At 40.0% G+C, this 16,405-nt stretch overlaps 1 pseudogene; it reads right to left on the bottom strand.

The window, feature by feature from the left end:
- Window positions 1–7,846: 7,846 nt before the first annotated feature.
- On the bottom strand, window positions 7,847–8,335 carry LOC119535133 (annotated as a pseudogene).
- Window positions 8,336–16,405: the final 8,070 nt, after the last annotated feature.

The raw sequence follows: 16,405 nt of genomic DNA, 5'->3' as shown, positions 1-16,405 counted from the left end.
TAGGAAGTGACTGACTAATATAAGGTCTTGAAGATGTTTCCTTACAAAATCTTCTAGGAGTTTTATGGTACTGTTTTTATACTGAGGTCTTTGATCCACTTTGAGTTAATTTTTGTGTAGGATGTGAGGTAGGGGTCCTTTTTCATTCTTTTGGATATGGATATCCAACTCTCCCAGCCCCATTTGTTGAACACTCTTTTATGTCCCAGTTCAGTGGCTTTGGGGGTCTTATCAAAGATCAGTCGACTGTGGATCTGGGGGTCTATCTCTGAATTCTCAATTCAATTCCATTGATCAGTATGTCCATCTTTGTGCCAGTACCATGCTGTTTTCACTACTGTGGCTTTATAATAAGCCTCCAAGTCAAGGAGTGTAAGTTCTCCCAGTTTGTTTTTCTTTTTTAGAGTGTTTTTAGCAATTTGAGGCATCTTCCCTTTCCAAATAAATTTGATAACTAGCTCTTCCAAATCTGCAAAGTAGGTTGTCAGAATTTTGATTGGGATTGCATTGAATCTGTAGATGAGTTTGGGTAGAACTGACATCTTAATGACATTTGGCCTTCCTATCCATGAACATGGAATATTTTTCAATCTTTTAAGGTCCCTGTCTATTTCTTCTAGTAGAGTTAGTAGTTTTCTTTGTATAGGTCTTTTACATCTTTGGTTAAGTTTATTCCTAGGTACTTGATTTTTTAGTTGCTATTGAAAATGGTATCTTTTTCTTGAGTGTCTCTTCACTTTGTTCATTCTAGCATATATAAACATTACTGACTTATGTGCATTAATCTTGTATCCTGCTATTTTGCTAAATTTGTTTATTAGCTCTAGCAGCTGTATCATTGATTTCTCAGGGTTTTCCAGATATAAGATCATATCATGTGCAAATAATGACAGTTTTACTTCTTTTTTTCCAATTTGGATGCCTTTTATTTCTTTGTCTTGCTGGATTGCCCTGGCTAGCACTTTTAGCAGAATGTTGAATGAGTAGTGACAGTGGTCATCCTTGTTTTGTTCCTGATCTTAGAGGGAAGGCTTTCAGTCTCTCACCATTGAGTACTATGCTGGCTGTGGGTTTTTCATATATGCTCTTTATCATATCGAGGAAGTTTCCTTCAATTCCTACCTTTTGAAGTGTTTTTATCAAAAAGGTATGTTGGATTTTGTCAAATGCTTTTTCAGCATCTATTGAGATGATCATTTGATTTTTCCCTTTAGATTTGTTAATATGTTGTAATACATTGATTGATTTTCTTATGTTGAACCATCCTTCCATGCTTGGAATAAACCGTACTTGGTCATGGTGTATGATTTTTTAATGTATCTTTGGATTAAGTTTGCAAGTATTTTGTTGAGAATTTTTGCATCTATATTCATTAGGGAGATTGGCGTGTAGTTTTCCTTTTTTGTAGCATCTTTGCCTGGTTTTGGTATTAGATTGATGTTAGCTTCTGTGGTGGTTAGGTTCATGTCTCAACTTGGCCAAGTGATGGTACCCAGCTGTCTGGTCAAGCAAGCACTGGCCTAACCATTGCTGCGAGGATGTTTGTGGCTGGTTAATAAACCATCAGGCTGGTTTATTAAATCATCACTCAATTGGTTGCAGCTGTGACCAAAGATTTCAATGAAGGGCATGTCTTCCATGATGAGAGAATGCAGTTGGCTGGATCTAATCCAATCAATCACTTGAAGACTTTTAAGCAAGACAGATAGAAGACCTTCACTTCTTCATTGGCTGCCCAGTTAAGCGTTTCCTGATTGGTTCATCAAAGTTGCCATTTTGTTTCCTGAGGAGTTCGTCGAACATGTTCACCAAAGTTGCCAGTTCATTTCCTGAGGAGTTCTTTGAAGTTGCTGGTTTGTTTCCTGAGGAGTTCTTCGAACATCTTCATTGGAGTTGCTGGTTTGCTGCCTGCCCTATGGCAGGAGTGGTTCTTGAGAAACAGAGTCTTAAAATGGGCTTTTACAATTGGTTTTCTACTCTGGTTAGATTCAAGGGCACTAATGACTCCATTTCCAATAATCAAGAGGGTACTGACAATCCATGGCATAAGTTGGCAAAGGAGATATGCAAAATAGCACTGTTTGATTCTCCTAATCATATTCTAGTATGAAGCAAGGCTCTGGGTGACAGTGTTTTCGACACCTTCACAGGGTTTTGCAGAATTAAGACATTTAATGATGTTGGCTTGTTTCTCTTCAATACATTGGATAAAGTTGTAAGAGAAAGGAATGAGCTAAAGACTTCAAATTTAAAACTTAAGTGCTGTATGACAGATGTAAATGTTCCTATGTGTGTCCTGAAAGAAAATCTTATTTCCTGTGGCTGCAGACTTGATATTTCTGAAAACCACATGCAGACTCTCATAGTGCAAGTAGCAGATTTACAACATAAACTAAAATCTCAACCCCTCAAGGTATCTGCTGTTAAAGTAAAGGCATTGATTGGAAAAGAATGGGATCCTGAAACTTGGGATGAGGACATTGGAAACCTGGATTCTGCTGAGTCATTGTTAGATTTATCTATAGACGGCTGTCCTTAGGAAACAGCCCCCCAACCTCCAGTCTGCCCTAAGGAGCCTGCCATCCAACCTCCACCTAAAGACATTAATCCTTCAGTGCCTGCTAATCCTATAATCACCTCCCCTGGGGAAGCAGCCTTCACTCCTCTGTCTGGAGAGATTAATCCTGTTTTAAGAGATGAACAGAATCCTGTTTTAAGAGACGATACCACAGAATGTCCTGAGGTAAATGGCTTGAGGGATAATTCTAATTCTTTTCATGACCCACCCCCACCACCAGTCTTTGCTTCAATACCTATTACTAAAGTCCCAACAGGCCCTGAAGGGTGAGGTACAACATGTGACCCATGAGGAAGTATGCTATACTCCAAAAGAACTGTATGAATTCTCCAACTTATACAGACAGAAACCTGGGGAATATGTGTGGGAATGGATATTAAGTGTGTGGGATAATGGTGGAAGGAATATAAGGTTGGATAAGGCTGAATTTACTGATATGGGTCCACTAAGCAGAGATTCTGCATTCAATGTTGTAGCTTGAGGGGTTAGAAAAGGTGTTAGTTTGTTTGGGTCGATGGCTGAAACATGGATCAAAAGGGGGCTGGCATTACTGTAGGTTGAAATGCCAGAATTACCCTGGTATAATGTAGAGGAGGGGGTTCAGTAGCTTAGGGAGATTGGAATGTTAGAGTGGACACAGAGGACACACCTTTACCAGGGTAACTGTGCATTGGGGAAAAGGTAATGATCAGATATTTTGTGGATTATTAGACACAGGTTCAGAAGTGACTAATTCCAGGAGACCCAAAACATCACTCTGATCTACCAGTCAGAGTTGGGGCTTATGGAGGTCAGGTGATCGATGGAGTCTTAGCTCAGGTCCATCTCACATTGGGCCCAGTGGGTCCCCACAGCCATTCTGTGGTTATTTTCCCAGTTCCAGAATGCATAACTGGAATAGACATACTCAGCAACTGGCAGAATCCTCACATTGGTTCCCTGACTCATGGAGTGAAAGCCAAGTGGAAGCCATTAGAACTGCCCCTGCCTAGCAAAATAGTAAACCAGAAGCAATATCAGATTCCTGGAAGGATTGCAGAGATCAGTGCAACTCTTAAGGACTTGAAGGATGCAGAGGTGGTGATTCCCACCACATGCCCATTCAACTCTCCTATTTGGCTTGTGCAGAAAACAGATGGGTCTTGGAGGATGACAGTGGATTATCATAAGCTTAAGCAGGTGGTGACTCCAATTGCAGTTACTTTTCCAGATATGGTATCATTGCTTGAGCAAATCAACACATTCCCTGGTTCCTGGTATGCAGCTACTGGTCTGGCAAATGCTTTTTTCTCAATTGCTGTTAGTAGGGACCACCAGAAACAGTGTGCATTCAGCTGGCAAGGCCAGCAGTTTACATTCACTGTGCTACCTCAGGGTTATATCAACTCTCCAGCCCTATGTCATAATATTGTTCACAGGGATCTTGATCATTTCTCCCTCCCACAAGACATCACACTGGTCCATTATATTGATGATATCATGTTGATTGCACCTAGTGAGCAACAAGTAGCAACTACTCTAGATTTGTTAGTAAGGTATTTGTGTGGTAGAGGATGGGAGATAAATCCAATAAAACTAGAGGGGCCTTCCACCTCAGTAAAATTTCTAGGTGTCCAGTGGTGTGTTGAAATATCCCTTCTAAGGTGAAGGATAAGCTGTTGCATCTGGAACCTCCTACAAACAAAAAAGAGGCACAGCACTTAGTTGGTCTCTTTGGATTTTGGAGACAATATATTCCTCATTTGGGTTTGCTACTCTGGCCCATTTACTGAGTGACCAGAAAAGCTTCTAGTTTTGAGTGGGGACTGGAACAAGATGAGGCTCTGTGACAAGTCCAGGCTGCTGTGCAAGCTGCTCTGCCACTTGGACCATATGATCCAGCTGACCCAATGGTGCTAGAAGTGTCAGTGACCAATAGAGAAGCAGTTTGGAGACTTCGGCAGGCTCCTATAGGAGAATCACAATGCAGGCCCTTAGGATTTTGGAGTAAAGTTTTACCATCCTCTGCAGATAACTACTCTCCATTTGAGAAACAGCTGTTGGCCTGCTACTGGGCATTAGTAAGGACACAATGCTTGACCATGGGCCACCAAGTTACCATGAGACCTGAGTTGTCTATCATGAGCTGGGTGTTGTCCAACCTGCCAAGCCACAAAGTTGGGCGTGCACAGCAGCACTCCATCATAAAATGGAAACAGAGCTCAAGCAGGTCCTGAAGGCACAAGTAAGTTACATGAGGAAGTGGCCCAAATACCCATGGCCCCCACTCCTTCCATCTTACCTTCTCTTTCCCAGTCCATAGCTATAGTATCTTGGAGAGTTCCTTACAATCAGTTGACTGAGGAAGAGAAAACTCAGGCCTGATTTGCAGATGGCTCTGTATGATATGCAGGCACCACCCAAAAGTGGACAGCTGCAGCACTGCAGCCCCTTTCTGGGATGTCCCTGAAGGACAGTGGTGAGGGGAAATCTCCCAGTGGGCAGAACTTCGAGCAGTGCACCTGGTTGTTCACTTTGATTGGAAGGAGAACTGGCCAGAGCTGCATTTGTGTACTGATTCATGGGCTGTTGCTAATGGTTTGGCTGGATGGTCAGGGACTTGGAAGGAACATGATTGGAAGATTGGTGACAAAGAAGTCTGGGGAAGGGGTACGTGGATAGGCCTTTCTGTGTGGGCAAAAAACATGAAGATGTTTGTGTCCCATGTGAATGCTCACCAGAGGGTGACTTCAGCAGAAGATTTTAATAACCAAGTGGATAAAATGACCCATTTGGTGGATACCAATCAGCCTCTTCCCCAGCAACTCCTGTCATTACCCAATGGGCTCATGAAGAAAGTACTCATGGTGGTAGGGATGGTGGTTATGTATGGGCTCAGCAATGTGGACTTCCACTCACCAAGGCTGACCTGGCCACAGCCACTGCTGAATGTCCAATCTGCCAGCAGCAGAGACCCAACTCAGTTCCTGATATGGCACCATTCCCCAAGGTGATCAGCCTGCTACCTGGTGGTAGGTTGATTACATTGGACCACTTCCATCATGGAAGGTGCAGCAATTTGTTCTTACTGGAATAGACGCATACTCTGGATATGGGTTTGCCTTCCCTGCATGTAATGCTTCTGCCAAAACTACCATCCATGGACTTACAGAATGCCTTAACCACCATCACGGTATTCCACACAGCATTGCTTCTGACCAAGGAACCCACTTCGCAGCAAATGAAGTGAGGGAATGAGCACATGCTCATGGAGTTCTGTGGTCTTACCATGTTCCCCATCATCCAGAGGCAGCTGGGTTGATAGAATGGTGGAATGGCCTGTTGAAGACTCAATTGCAGTGCCAGATAGGAAGTAATACATTGCAGGGCTGGGGCAGTGTTCTCCAGGAGGCTGTGTATGCTCTGAATCAGCATCCACTCTATGGTACTGTTTCTCCCATAGCCAGGATTCATGGGTCCAGGAATCAAGAGGTGGAAATAGGAGCAGCACCACTCACTATCACTCCTAGTGATCCGCTAGGTAAACTTTTGCTTCCCATCCCTGCAAGCTTACGCTCTCCTGGTCTACAAGTCTTTGTTCCAAAAGGAGGAGTGCTTCCACCAGGAAACACAACAATAATCCCATTGAACTTGGAGTTAAGACTGCCACCTGGCCACTTTGGACTTCTTATGCCTCTGAATCAACAGGCAATTAAGGGGATTACTGTATTGGCTGGGTTGATTGATCCTGACTATCAAGGGGAAATAGCACTGCAACTACACAATGAAAGTAAAGAAAAGTTTTCCTGGAATACAGGAGATACCCTAGGATGTCTCTTAGTACTACCATGCCCTGTGATTAAAGTCAATGGAAAACTGCAACAACCCAATCCAGGCAGGACTACCAATGGCCAAGAAACTTCATGAATGAAGGTTTGGGTCACCCCACCAGGCAAAAAACCATGGCCAGTGGAAGTGCTTGCTGAGTGTAAAGGGAACATGGAATGGGTAGTGGAAGAAGGTAGTGATAAATATGAACTTTGGCCATGTGACTAGTTACAGAAATGAGGACTATGATGGCACGAATATTTCCTCCTCGTTTTGTTATGATTATGTTTGTATTGGTCTGTAAAGCAAATATCTTTGCTTTCTTCTCTGTCTTATCCCCTTACGATATGGCATAAGCTGTATTGTTCATATTTATCATTCCATTATTTAAGCTAAAGGAAATCAATTTTTAGAATTAATGTCACCCAAGGACTTACAGCCTATTCTGGAGAGATTTAGTGCATTTCTAATTGTATGCTGCACAGTGGAATATTGTTAGGTGAAATGTCTGTTATTGTTTCTACTTAGAGATAAAGAATGGTTTTAGGTGATATATATAACTGCCAAGTTGACAAGGGGTGAACTGTGATGGTTAGGTAAATGTGTCAACTTGGCCAGGTGATGGTGACCAGGTGTCTGGTCAAGCAAGCACTGGCCTAACCATTGCTGCAAGGACGTTTGTGGCTCGTTAATAAATCAACAGGCTGGTTTATTAAATCGTCAGTCAATTGGCTGCAGCTGTGACCGATGACTTCAATGAAGGGTGTGTCTTACACAATGAGAGAATGTAATAGGCTGGATTTAATCCAATCAATCAGTTGAAGACTTTTAAGCAAGACACTTCTTCAGCTGTACAGCAAAGCATTCCCTGAGGAGTTTGTCAAAGTTGCCAGTTCATTTCCTGAGGAGTTCACTGAACATCTTCATTGGAGTTGCCAGTTTGCTGCCTGCCCTATGGAATTTGAACTCATACATACCCACAGTAGTATGAGACACTTTTATAAATCTTATATTCATAGATATCTCTCACTGATTCTGTTTCCCTAGAGCACCCTAACTAATACAGCTTCATAAAATGTGTTAGTATTCCATTTTCTTCCGTGTTTTGAAAGAGTTTAAGTAAGATTGGTGTCAGTTCTTTTTGGAAAGTTTGGACATTTATTTGTGGGAAGATTTTTTTTTTTCATAGCAAATACTTTATATTTGAGAATCTTTTCAGCTTGCATTTCCACTCCATTATTACAAGTGATGAAAAACAAAAAAAAAAATTGCAAGTAGCATGCAAATTATAAATACACAGTCTTCCCACTTCACTAAGCAAATTCTTACTTTCTAGTGTCACTTCCCAATTTATGCAGGTAACTGCCTGCAAAGCTGAAACTGATTAGAAAATTCTTTATAGTTTAAAATATCTTTCTCATTTTAGGAAAAACCAAATAGCCAACCATGAAAATGAAAAATAAATTCAATTGTCACAGTTCATTGCAGTTATTGTTACTAAGATTCACTTCATTTGTAGGTGTCCAAAATATAAAATAAATAATTATCTTCAAATTCATGTGTTCTTAGAATGCTACTTAAAACTTTGGTTGTTTTCTGGTTTCTGAAGTACAATGGGATGATCAGGCAGAAAGTCTGTTTTTTTTTCTGCAGATGGAAACACTTGAGAGCTTCAACAGGAAATCTCTTCTGTGTTTAATTCTTTCTTTTTTAACTGGAGACTGATGTTGTTGTTCATTAAGACCTTGAGGAAAGGCTTGCATTCCGTTTGTCTTACATCTGCCAACTCCACTTTGTAAGCACTGAGTGTTGCATGGATATTCATTTTGAAAGTTGAAAGGAAATACTGCTCCAGGGGGAGAAGTCAGATGACGAATAGGTCTTGCTGGTTGAAGCAGTTTACCAATCAATTTTTTGGTTTCCATTATCACAAAGACCTTGAGGTTCCATACGCCTCAAGATCCAGGAGGATTTCGGGGCAGCAGCGTCGCCGCGCTCAGCCCAGACGTGGCGACCGCCCGGCTGCCCGTCGGGGAACAGCTCCCGCCGCGCATCTGCTCGCGCCTCAGTGGGAAGATTTTTGATGGCTGTTTGGATCTTTTTGATTGTGGTTGGTTGGTTGAGGTCTTCTATTTCTTCTCTGGTCAGTCTAGGTTGTTCACATGTTTCCTGGAAATTGTCCATTTCCTCTACACTATCCAGTTTGTTGGCATACCATTGTTTATAGCATCCTCTTGTAATTTTTTTTCATTTCTTCAGGATCCAAAGTAATGTCACCTTTCTCATTCATTATTTTGTTTATATGGGTCTTCTCTCTTTTTGATTTTGTCAGTCTAGCTAGGGGCTTGTCAATTTTGTTGATCTTCTCAAAGAACCAACTTTTGGTGTAATTTATTCTATTTCTTTTTTTGTTGTTGTTCTCTATGCCATTTATTTCTGCTTTAATCCTTGTTTTTTTCTTTTCTTCTACTTGGTTTAGGATTGGTTTGCTGTTGATTTTCTAGCTTCTTCAGTTGCTCCATTAGTTGTTTGATTTTAGCTCTTTCTTCCTTTTTGATGTATGTGTTTAGTGCTGTAAATTTTCCCCTCAGTACCACTTTCGCTGCATCCCAGGGGTTTTGATATGTTGTGTGCTCATTTTCATTCATTTCTATGCATTTAGCAATTTCTCTTATTTCTTCTTTAATGCACTGTTTAGGAGTGTGTTGTTTAACCTCCAAGTATTTGTGAATTTTTGAGTCTCTGATGGTTATTGACTTCTAATTGTATTCCATTGTGGTCAGAGAATGTGCTTTGGATAATTTCAATTTTTTAAAATTTACTGAGGTTTGTTTTATGTCCTAGTAGCATCTGATCTATTCTGGAGAAAGTTTTGTGAGCACTAGAGAAGAATGTGCATCCTGGCGATTTGGGATGTAATGTTCTATATATGTCTGTTAAATCCAATTCATTTATCAGATTGTTTAGGTTTTCAATTTCCTTTTTGTTCTTCTGTCTGGTTGATCTATCTATAGGAGAGAATGATGTGTTGAAGTCTCCCACAATTATTGTGGAAACATCTATTGCTTCATTTAATTTTGCCAGTGTTTGTCTCATGTATTTTGTGGCACTTTTATTGGGCACATAAAGATTTATGATTGTTATTTCTTCTTGTTGAATTGCCCCTTTTATTAGTATGTAGTGGCCTTCTTTGTCTCTCATAACATCCTTGCATTTAAAGTCTATTTTAGCTGAGGTTAATATTGCTACTCCTGCTTTCTTTGGCTGTAGCATGCATGAAATATTCTTTTCCATCCTTTCACTTTCAATTTCTTTGTGTCCCTGTGTCTAAGGTGAGTCACTTGTATGCAACATATTGATGGTTCATTTTTTTTGATCCATTCTGTGAATCTATATCTTTTAATTGGGGAGTTTAATCCACTTACATTCAATGTTATTACTGTGAAGGCATTTCTTGAATCAGCCATCCTATCCTTTGGTTTATGTTTGTCAGATATATTTTTTCCCTCTCTCCTTAATGTTCTTTAATGTACCCATCGTGAATCTCTTAGTACTGAACCCTTCTCCATATCTCTCTCCTTGCTTGTTTCTCTGTGGTAGGTTTCCCTTAGTATCTCAAGTAGGGCAGGTCTCTTGTTAGCAAATTCTCTCAGCATTTTTTTGTCTGTGAAAAATTTAAGCTCTCACTCAAATTTGAATGAGAGATTTGCTAGATAAAGATTCTTGGTTGCCAATTTTCCTCATCTCAGAATTTTAAATATGTCATGCCACTGCCTCTTGCCTCCATGGTGGCCACTGAGTAGTCACTACTTAGTCTAAGTGCTCTTTCTTTTGTAAGTGGTGAATGGCTTTATCTGGCTTGCTTTCAGAACTTGCTCCTTCTCTTCAATCTGATCAGCATAGGTTTGGAGTGGGTTTATTGGATTTATTCTATTTGGAGTTCACTAGGCATTTATGTTTCTATGTATTTATGGTGTTTAGAAGATTTGGGAAATTTTCCCCAACAATTCTTGGATACTCTTCCTAGACCTTTACCCTTCTCTTCCCCTTCTGGAACACCAATGTGTCTTATATTGGATGTTTTATATTATCTATATATCTCTGAAGTCTATTTTGATTTTTTCAATTTTTTTCCCCATTCTTTCTTTTGTTCTTTCATTTTCCATTCTGTCATTCTCAATGTCACTGATTCACTGTTCAGCTTCCTCTAGTCCTGTACTATGAGTATCCAGAATCTTTTTAATTTGGCTGATAGTTTCTTTTATTTCCATAAGATGGTCTATTGTTTACATTTACTCTTGCAATTTCTTCTTTATGCTCTTCTAGGGTCTTCTTCATGTCCTTTATATCCTGTGCCATGCTCATTGCTTGTCTTTAGTTCTTTGATTAATTTCTCCAAGTACTGTGTCTCCTCGAATCTTTTGATTTGGGTGTTTGGGTTTGGGTTATCCATATTGTCTGGTTTTCTCATATGCTTTAAAATTTTCTGTTGTTTTTGGCCTTTAGGCACTTCCTTAACTTGATAGGATTCTTCTAGGATATGTAGACTGATTCAAACACTTATCTCTAATTTGTCAGATCTACAGCTTGGTGGAGTACACTTTCTCTAAATAACCAGCAGATGGCATCTACGAGCCACCTAGTCCCCTCAAACCAGTCCTCCCCAACTTTGTCTTTGTGGTGAGTGGGGGTCTGAGTCTTGTGGGTGTCCAATTGGTGTACCAAGTTTATGTGTGTAGGTGGTGCTGCCCTCCCCAAATGTGGGGCATGTGTCTGAGCATTAAGGGAAGGAGGGTGGCTTTAATAATCAAATCTTCCAGGAGTTTCTGGAGATTTAAAGCTGTTGCAATAGTCTAATCCTTCAGTTCAGTCTCACCACAGTTTGTCTCTGGCACTGACCCACAAGTCCGTGGTATTGGTGTATGATCCCTCGGACTTGCAAGTGGGTCCCTCTTCCAAGCTCTGCCCTCCTTGGGCCTCTGCTGAGGGAAGACTATGCTATGTCACAGGTGATTGCCATCCCCCAAGGGAAGTTCTGGGCTGCAGGGCCATGTAGGGGCATTCCCAGCCTGCTGAAAGTATGGCTGAGTGGCACGTGTTAATTTCCCTCTTTTCACACAGCTCCACCTTCCCAGCTCTGAAACAATTAGCTGGGGGTGTGCAAAAGGCTATTGTCCATGCCAGATGTGGTGTGTGTGCGTGTTGCTGGAAACACTTCCCATCACACTGGTTTTGTTTGGGGCAGCTCTCGGCTGTGGTGCTGGTGCCAGGCAGGATGGTTCCCAGCCCACCAGGAAGATGGCTGTAAGGGGACAGCACCCTTTTCTTGGGAAGTTATGGTGTTTAGTGAATTTTCTCAGCCACTGGACTTATTGCTTTGTCTCCAAGAGCTATCTTAGCTCTGATCTTGCTTGGGCCCAAATTGCAAGTCTTTGAGGCTTTCTGTAATGGGCTTCTTAGAATAATTGTTTTAGAAGAAGAGAAAAAGATTAAAAAAAGAAAAAGAAAAAGAAAAAAAGGGCCCTCCTTGCTGATTTAATGGGTTATTGAAATTCTGAAAGACAAGGAGTTTAGGGCCATTAAGGAACAATCAAGAAAGAGAGACACTGCTCTTCATACAAGGGTTCCCTCTCTGGATTTGCATATGTGCCTGTTTCTGTTCGAGCCCTGCCCTTCTCCGTTTTATGTTCACTGGAACTCCAAAAAGTCTCTGTTTTTATTTTTGGGTTTTGGGTTTTTTTTTTGTTTTTGATGTTTTTTGCTAGCCCTTTCTCCTCTGCACTGAGCTGACTGCTCCCAGATTCTCTGGTGTCTCTGGTCTCAGTCTATCTATATTTGGAGTTTTTGATTAACAGTCTGAATTTTCAATCACAGCTGCAACTTTAGTCCTCCCTCCTGGTTCTCAACAGTGACAGCCCCTCCTCCCATGGCACTGAGCCTGGAAGGGAGAGGTGTGGATCCCCTGGTGTGAGAACTTACAGATTTCACTGATCTCAGCTGTTCCATGCATTTGTGAGTGTTGTTTGAAGTACGAACAAAGTCAAATTGCTCTGCAGTGTCCAGTCCATGTAGTTCCTGGCTTTCTACCTACTGCCTTGGAGGAGTAATTAAAACCCACACCTCACCGCTCTGCCATCTTGCCCCACCCTCCTGTGTAGGTCTTTTGTGGCCTTCGTTAAGTTTATTCCTAAATACTTGATTCTTTTGGTTGCCATTGTAAATGCAGTTTTTTCTTGATTTCTTCCTCTTGTTGCACATTACTTGTGTATAAGAACATTACCAGTTGTAGCATGTTGATCTTGTAGCCTGGAACTTTGCTGTATTCACTGATGGGTTCTAATAGCTTTGCTGTAGATTTTTCTGGATTTTCTACATATAGAATCATGTAATCTGCAATGAGTGAAAGTTTTACTTCTTCCTCTCCAATTTGGATGCCTTTTATTTCTTTTTCTTGCCTAGTTGCTCTAGCTAGAACTTCCAGCACAATGCTGAAGAACAGAGGTGACCATGGGCATCCCTGTCTTGTTCCTGATCTTAGAGGGAAAGCTTTCAGTCTCTCCCCTTTGAGTATGATGTTAGCTGTGGATTTTTTGTATATTGCCTTTATCATATTGAGAAAAGTCCCTTCTAGTCCTATCATTTCAAGTGCTTCCATCAAGAAAAGATGTTGGATTTTGTCAAATGCCTTTTCTGCATCAATCAAGATGATCATGTTCTTCCATTTTGATTTATTAATGTGGTGTATTATATTAATTGATTTTCTTGTGGTGAAGCAGCCTTGCATTCCTGGAATAAACCCCACCTGGTCATGGTGTATAATTCTTTTAATGTGCTGCTGTATTTGATTTGTGAGTATTTTGTTGAGGATTTTTGCATCTATATTCATTAAATAGATTAATCTATAATTTCCTTTTTTGTAGTACCTTTGTATGATTTTGGTGTTAGGGAGATGTTTGCTTCATAGAATGAATTGGGTAGCTTTCTTTCCTCTTCATTTTGAAGAATTTGAGCAGGATGGTATTAATTCTTTTTTGAATACTTGGTAGAATTCATATGTGAAGCCATCTGGTCCTGGGCATTTCTTTTTGGGAGTTTTTGATTACTCACTCAATCCCTTTATTTGTGATTGGCTTGTTGAGGTCATCTCTTTCTTCTTGGGTCAGTCAGTGTTGGTTGTTTATGCTTTTGTAGGAAGTTGTCCATTTCATGTAAGTTGTCTAGTTTATTAGCATATAGTTGCTCATAGTATCTTCTTGTTATATGTTTTATTTCTATAGAGTCATTAGTTATGTTTCTTTTCCCATTTCTGATTGCATTTATTTGCATCTGCTCTCTCTCTCCCTCTCTTTATTATATATTTTTTTTGTTAGACTAGCTAGGGCTCCATCAATTTTGTTGATTTTCTCAAAGAACCAACTTCTGATTTTGTTGATTCTCCCTGTTGTTTTTCTGTTCTCAATTTGATTTATTTCTGCTCTAATCTTTGTTATTCCTTTCCTTCTGTTTGCTTTGGGGTTAGTTTGCTGTTTTTCCTCTAGTTCCTCCAGGTGGACAGTTAATTACTCAATTTTTGCTCTCTATTCTCTTTTAATATAAGTATTTAGGGCAATAAATTTCCCTCTCAGCACTGCCTTTGCTGCATCCCATAAGTTTTGATATGTTGTGTTTTCACTGACATATGCCTACATGTATTTACTAATTTCTCTTTAATTTCTCCTTTACCCACTGGTTTTCTAAGAGTGTGTTGTTTAGTGTGAATTTTACAGTCTTCTGCTGTTATTTATTTCCAACTTCATTCTGTTATAATCCAAGAAGAGTTTTAATATCAATATTTTGAAATTTGTTGAGACTTGCTTTGTGACCCCACAAGTGGTCTATCTAGAGAATGTTCCATGAGCACTTGAGAAAAAAGTGTATTGTTTTGTGGGGTGTAGTTTCTATAAATGTCTGTCAGTTTAGTTCATTTATCATGCTAACATCTTGTCTTCCTTATTCTCTCTGTCTAGATGTTCTTCAATGGTGAGAGTGGTGTATTGAAGCCTCCAACATATGTAGAAGTATCTACTTCTTTCAGCGTTCTCAGTGTTTGCCTCATGAATTTTGGGGCACTGTGGCTTGGTGCATAAATATTTATGATTGTTATGTTTTCTTGATGAATTGACCCTTTTATTAATATATAGTGTCCTTCTTTGTCTCTTTTAACTGTTTTATTTTTGAAATCTAATTTGTCTGATATTAATATAGATACTCCTGCTTTTTTCTGGTTGCTGTTTGCAAGAAATATCCTTTTCCAACCTTTCACTTACAGTCTATTTTTGTCTTTGAGTCTAAAGTGAGTTTCTTGTAGACAGCATATAGATGGGTCCTGATTTTTAATCCATTCTGCCAGTTCGTGTCTTTTTATTGGGGAGTTTAATCTATTAACATCTACTGTTATTACTATAAGGGCAGTACTTTCTTCTACAGTTTCATCTTTTGGATTTTATATGTCATGTCTTATTTTTTCCCTCTCTCTCCTTTTACCATTCCTGATAATCTTCATTTCTACGCTCTTCTCCAAACCTCTCTCTCCTGTTTTTCCTATCAGATCCCTTATTCAGAAGCTCTCTCAGTGTCTGTTTGTCTAAGAATGTTTTATTCTCTCCCTCATTTTTGAAGGACAGTTTTGCCAGTTATAGAATTCTCGGTTGGCAGTCCTTCTCTTTCAGTATCTTAAATATATCATACCACTGTCTTCTCACCTCCATGGTTTCTGTGGAGAAATCTGTGCATAGTCTTATTGAGCTTCCCTTGTGTGTGTTGTATTGTTTTTCTCTTGCTGCTTTCAGAATTCTATCTTTGTCTTTGACATTGGACAGTTGGATCAGTAAGTGTCTTGTCATAGGTCTTTTGGGATCTATTCTGTTTGGGGTATGCTGCACTTCTTGAATCTGTACTTTTCTGTGTTTCATAAGAGTTGGGAAATTTTCAGTGAATATTTATTCTATTATTCTTTCTGCCTGTTTTTTCCTCTCTTCTCCCTCTGGGACACCCATAACATGAATATTTGTATGCTTCATGTTGTCACTCAGCTCTCTAAGACCATGCTTTTATTTTTCCATTCTTTTCACCATCTGTTCTTTTGAGTGTATTAATTCAAATGTCTGGTATTCCAGTTCACTGCTCCTTTCTTCTGCTGGTTCAAATATACTGTTTTATCCCTCCATTGTATTTTTCATCTCCTCCATTATGCCCTTTATTCCCATAACTTCTGCCATTTGTTTTTTCAAGTTTATGTTTTCTTCTTTATGGTCGTCCAGTGTCTTCCTTATATCCTTCATCTCTTTTGCTATATCTTCCCTCAGTTCATTGACTTGATTTTTTAATTCATTTAGGAGATTTGTTTGAACATCTTTAATTATTTCTTCCTTTAGTTCATTGAATTGATTAAGCATTAGTTGCCTCAACTCCTGTATCTAGGTTGCACTATTAGCTTGTTTCTTTGGCTGGTCCCTATTTTCATGTTTCCTGGTATGGCTCATTATCTTGAGCTGTCTAGGAATCTGACTTTCTTGATTAGTTTATTCTGGAGCTTGTTTTCACTCTTTAGCTAGGGTTTTGTTGTTGGTTGGCTTTGTTCTCTAACCTTTGGGGTTTAGTTCAGCTTATTCTAGGCCTCTAACTTGGGTTCTATTTAATTGATTGGAGTTTTTTCACTTCTTGTTTTTCTCTTTCTTGCCTGCCTCTATGTACCCTTTTTGTGTGAGGATCTCCTCAGTTATGGTCAATCCCAGCCAGGTTTTCCCAGTCCAGAGAGGCCCAGGTCTCAGGAGGAGGGTATGGAGTTTCCTTAAGAATGAGACCCTCCTGTGAGGCCTTTAGGTGCTGTGCTTTCCCTATGCTGTTCAGCAGGTGGTGCTTGCCAACCTGCAGCTTTCCCACCAGTGTGAGGAAGTATGGAGGCTTTAGTTCTCCTGGATACCCTGACTCTGTCAGGGACATGGTTGACTGAGCTGGTTTCTGAATTCCAGCCCCTGGGGT

This window comes from Choloepus didactylus, chromosome 5 (genome assembly GCF_015220235.1).
Source record: "Choloepus didactylus isolate mChoDid1 chromosome 5, mChoDid1.pri, whole genome shotgun sequence".
NCBI classification, from domain to species: domain Eukaryota; kingdom Metazoa; phylum Chordata; class Mammalia; order Pilosa; family Megalonychidae; genus Choloepus; species Choloepus didactylus.
The sequence above is the reverse complement of the archived record's forward strand: the minus strand, read 5'-3'. Positions and strand labels throughout refer to the sequence as shown.